Here is a 5,853-nt window from a genome sequence, read left to right on the forward strand (position 1 = left end):
GAAATCCTCTCCTTTCTATTCTCCATTCACTCGGGAAAGAGTCCACCCTGTGCTCAGAGACTTTCCTAGGGCCACCGCCTGGGATACGGGACTGAGTGCTCAGGCCAGGGAGAAGTGAGGTCACCACCTGCAGCTTAAACACAGCAGGGATGTGGGCGTGGGGGCGAAAGCCTGAATTCCCAGTTACTCAGGAAGCAGTGGCGGGAGGATCGCTGAGTCTGGGGGTCCAAGCCAGCCTGGGCGACAAAGTAACACCTCCTCCCGCAGCGCTCCCTTCCTTGTCTCTCTTTTTTTTTTTTTTTTTTAACTTTTTGTTAAATTTTTGATTGTGTGAGATAGGGATCCAACATTATTCTTTTTCATGTGGATATCCAGTTAGTTGTCCCAGCACATTTGTGTAAGAGATCTATTACTTTTATTTTTGTATTTACATTTTTTCTTTTTTCTTTTCTTTTTTGAGACAGACTGTTTATCTGTTGAACAGGCTAGAGTGCAATGGCGAGATTTCGGCTCACTGCAAACTTCACCTCCCGGGTTAAAGTAGTTCTCTTGGCCGGGCGCGGTGGCTCAAGCCTGTAATCCCAGCACTTTGGGAGGCGGAGACGGGCGGATCACAAGGTCAGGAGATCGAGACCATCCTGGCTAACACGGTGAAACCCCGTCTCTACTCAAAAATACAAAAAACTAGCCGGGCGAGGTGGCGGGCACCTGTAGTCCCAGCTACTCGGGAGGCTGAGGCAGGAGAATGGCGTAAACCCGGGAGGCGGAGCTTGCAGTGAGCTGAGATCCGGCCACTGCACTCCAGCCTGGGCGACAGAGCGAGACTCCGTCTCAAAAAATATATAAATAAATAAATAAATAAATAAATAAAGTAGTTCTCTTGCCTCAGCCTCCCAACCAGCTGGGATTACAGACGCGCGTCACCAAGCCTGGCTAATTATTTTGTATTTTTAGTAGAGACTGGGGTTTTACCACGTTGGCCAGGCTGGATTCAAACTCCTGACCTCAAGTGATCCAGCCTCCTTGGCCTCCCAAAGTGTTGGGATTACAGGCGTTAACCATCGCGTCTGGCCAGGAAAACTGTTAGAAGTTGCGTCTGCAGCCAGGCGCCAGTGGCTCAGGGCTGTAATTCCAGCACTTTGGGAGGCTGAGGCGGGCGGATCACGAGGTCAGGAGTTTGATGCCAGCCTGGCCAATATGGTGAAACCCTGTCTCTACTAAAAAATACAAATATTAGGCAGGCATGGTGGTGCCTGACTGTCGTCCCAACTATTCAGGAGGCTGAGGCAGGAGAATCGCTTGAACCCAAGAGGCGGAGGTTGCAGTGAGCTGAGATCAGGCCACTGCACTCCAGCCTGGTTTACATAATGAGACTATGTCTCAAAAAAAAAAAAAAAAAAAAAAGGAAGTTGTGTCTGCATACCACTGGACTCAAGTTGCATGACCATATTTTTTCAAGGCTCAGAATTATTTAAAGGTCCATACTTTTAAATTGGAAGTATTTGATGTTTGAAATATTTAATTTCCTACTGAGTTACAGGTACTGTCTCTTTTGTTGTTTGCCTTTCAGAGAGAGACCCCAAGTCCTTCAGAAATACATCCCTGGGTTATTAAACTGAAACAAGTTTAGGTTGTTTCCTAAAAATACCACTTCAGGCCACTCACGCCTGTAATCCCAGTGTCAAACCACCAAGGCGGGTGGACCACCTGAGATCAGGAGTTCAAGACCAGCCTGACCAACATGGAGAAACCCCATCTCTTGTAAAAGTACAAGATTAGCCGGGCATGCTAGTGCATGCCTGTAATCCTAGCTACTCTGGTGGCTGAGGCAGGAGAATCATTTGAACCTGGGAGACAGAGGTTGTGGTGAGCTGAAATCGGCCATTGCACTCCAGCACCGACAACAAGAGCAAAACTCTGTCTCAAAAAAAAAAAAAAAAAAAAAACCTCAGAAGTGAAGGAGGCCTGCCCCACCACACCTGTGGGTGTTTCTCACAAGGTGGAGATGAGAGACTGAGAAAAGAAATAAGACATGGAGACAAAGTATAGAGGAAGAAAAGTGGGCCCAGGGTACCGCGCTCAGCATACAGAGGACCCCGCCCCGGCACTGCTCTCTGAGTTCCCTCAGTATTTATTGATCACTATCTCTACTATCTCAGAGAAGGGGATGTGGCAGGACTATAGGGTAATGGTGGGGAGAGGGTCAGCAAGAAAACATGTGAGCAAAGACTCTGTGTCATAAATAAGTTTAAGGAAAGGTGCTGTGCCTTGATGTGCACGTAGGCCAGATTTATGTTTGACTTTACACAAACATCTCAGTGCAGTAAAGAGCAGTACTGCCGCCAGCATGTCTCACCTCCAGCCATAAGGAGGTTTTCTCCTATCTCAGTAAATAGAACGTATGATCGGGTTTTACATGGAGACATTCCATTCCCAGGTACAAGCAGTTTCCTCCTACGTCAACTGCAAAGAGGCCTTTATCTTACACTAATTCTCCTCAGTACAGACTGTTTGCGGGTGTCGGGCTGGGGGACTGTAAGGTCTTTCCCTTCCCACAAGGCCATATCTCAGGCTGTCTCAGTCAGGGGGAAACCTGGACAATACCCAGGCTTTCTTGGGCAGAGGTCCCTGCGGCCTTCCGCAGTGCATTGTGTCCCTGGTTAACCGAGAATGGAGAATGGCAATGACTTTTACCAAGCATACTGCCTGCAAACACATATTTAACAAAACACATCCTGCACAGCCCTAAATCCATTAAACCTTGAGTCAATATAGCACATGTTTCTGTGAGCACAGGGTTGGGGCTAAGGTTACAGGTTAATAGTATCTCAAAGCAGAAGAATTTTTCTTAGTACAGATCAAAGTGCAGTTTCTTATGTCTTCTCTTTTCTTTTTTTTTTTTTTTTTTTTTTGAGATGGAGTCTCACTCTGTCGCCCAGGCTGGAGTGCAGTGGTGCGATCTGCTCACTGCAAGCTCCACCGCCTCCCGGGTTCATGCCATTCTCCTGCCTCAGCTTCCCAAGAAGCTGGGACTACAGGCGCCCACCACCACACCCGGCTAATTTTTTTTTTTTTTTTTGTATTTTTAGTAGAGACAGGGTTTCATCGTGTTTGCCAGGATGGTCTCGATCTCCTGACCTCGTGACCCACCCGCCTCGGCCTCCCAAAGTGCTGGGATTACAGGCGTGAGCCACTGCGCCTGGCCATGCCTTCCTTTTTCTACATAGACATAGTAACAGTCTGATCTCTCTTTCTTTTCCCTATACAGAAGACAGAGAAAATGTATTTACAAATTTTCTAAATAAAAGTCCTAAGGAAAGAGACAAAAAAAAAGTTTCTTTAATTTTCAAAGCAAATTATACCTCTCGGTTTTTTCCTTCTTTGTTTGAGACAGGGTCTAGCTCTGTCACCCAGGCTGGAGTGTGGTGGAGAGATTAGAGCTCACTGCAACTGTGAAATCCCTGGCTCACGTGATCCTCCCACCTCAGCGCCCCAAGCAGCTGGGACAACAGGCGTGCACCACCACACCTGACGCATTTTTTGATTTTTAATAGACACGACGTCTCACTACGTTGCCCAGGCTGATCTCGAACTCCTGGGTTCAAGTGATCCTCCCGCCTTGGCCTCTCAAATTGCTGGGATTACAGGTGTGAGCCACAGCTCCGGGCCCTGACTTTATTTCCACGAAATATGAAATTATCCTCCACCTCCTGGGTGTAATAGGCAGTTTTGCACGTCACCTTTCAGTTTCCATTATCCACTTAAACAACCCAGGACCTTGCTTAGTTTAATAAGCAGTTCTGTCAGTCCTCGCTGCAACCAGCGCCCCACTCCACCCCTTTACCGAGGTCCTTTCACCTCTCACCCGCCCTGCCCCAGACTGAGGGGAGCTCGCCCCACCTGCAGGACGCGGGACTCTACCTGCTCAAAAAAGGCGCTTTGCATTAAAACCATTTTCAATTTAAGAGGAAAAAGCATTCAGCGTTCAGTACACGTGGTCTACTACAGAAGCAGTTTTACCTTCCATTGTTTGAAATGTTAAAACGGGGAGGAAGCATCCGTGTGATATTAGGGTAGCATCACGGCACAAGAGAATGAATCCACCAATCAGAACCCGGAGGATCTGGTCCTAGAGGGAGAGGATGACAGCTGGCGAAGTCCATGGCCCAGCTGAGGAGAAAGCTCCAACCCGCCTCCTCCAGGCCTGGCCCTTTATAACCACCCACCTTCCAGAGCCCTCCCCGTTGACGGCGATAACCCTCTAGCCTAGCCTGCTGTCCGGCCCCAACCAGCCCAGCACCCTGGCAACCTCCTCCTTCTTGCCTCGTCCCCAGCCTCTAACCAGGCCCCGCACCCACAGTGGCCTCCACTCTCTCGCCCCGCCCCAGCATCTGTTCAGGCCCCGCCCCCTCAGCAACATTTTCCCCTCCTGCCCTGTCCCAGCTTGGTGTCCAGAACCCTCCCAGACAGGATCCACTACCAGCCCATGGTTGTTCTGCACGGAGAGCCCAGGACTGACTCAGGTGAGCGTTTGTTTCTGTTTCAAACTTGCCTTTCGTAGCGCCCTAGCCCCCAGTCCAGCCACACCAGGAATTTGGGTGCGTCGGGATGTTTATTTCCTTCTTTGTTTGAGACGGAGTCTCGCTCTGTCGCCCAGGCTGGAGTGCAGTGTCGCGATCTCGGCTCACTGCATGCTCCGCCTCCCGGGCTCACGCCATTCTCCTGCCTCAGCCTCTTGAATAGCTGGGACTACAGGCGACCGCCGCCACGACCGGCTAATTTTTTGCATTTTTAGTAGAGAGGGGGTTTCACCGTGTTCGCCAGGATGGTCTCGATCTCCTGACCTTGGGATCCACCTGCCCCAGCCTCCCAAAGTGCTAGGATTACAGGCGTGAGTCACCGCGCCTGACTTTTTTTTTTAATAAAATGTTTCACATATTACCAAACCCAGCCAACCAATGCACTCATAACAGATTCAGAGATTAAAAAATATATTCCCGATAAAACATGTCCAACTCTTCAGATAGGGATGACATTTTCAGCTTGATATGGTAACGTGACTGTGACCTTATTAGCAGTTTTTATGCGAATCCACTGGGGAATAGAACAATTTTGCTTTTGTTTCTGGCCAAGACTCACCTAATTCTGAAAGTCTTGTGAGAAGATATGGCAAGAAGCGAAATCAAGCACACACTATGATGACGGAGAGAGGAGAAGGGGCTTGACTTTTTCTTTTTTTCAGACTAAGTTTGCTCCCAGGCCGGAATGCAATGGTGCGATCTTGGCTCACTGCAACTTCCGCCTCCTGGGTTCAAGTGATTCTCTTGCCTCAGCCTCGCGAGTAGCTGGGTTTGGTCAAAATATAAACTAGACAGGCAGGAACGTGGCCAAAGGTGGGGAACATGAGTGTTATTACCATATTCCTGCTTGACCTTTACTGCCAACGCCAACACAAATGGTCAGAGGTCCCTTATGTGAAAATCTTCATGATCTTGTGGGAAAACCCTGATTTTTGTAAAGGCTGCAAAATAGGCTCAAAAATAAATAAATAAATAAAATTTTAAAAAGGGCCAGTTGCAGTGACTCATGCCTGTAATTCCACCACTTTGGGAGGATGAGGCAGGTGGATCAGCTGAGGTTAGGAGTTCAAGACCAGCCTGACCAACATGGAGAAACCCCCTCTCTACTAAAAATACAAAAATTAGCCAGGCATGGTGGCAGTCACCTGTAATTCTAGCTACTCAGGAGGCTGAGGTAGGAGAATTGCTTGAACCCAAGAGGCAAAAATTGCAATGAGCTGAGATCACACCACTGCACTCCAGCCTGGGTAACAAGAGCAAGACTCCATCTCCA

Source organism: Theropithecus gelada, chromosome 19 (genome assembly GCF_003255815.1).
Source record: "Theropithecus gelada isolate Dixy chromosome 19, Tgel_1.0, whole genome shotgun sequence".
NCBI lineage: Eukaryota > Metazoa > Chordata > Mammalia > Primates > Cercopithecidae > Theropithecus > Theropithecus gelada.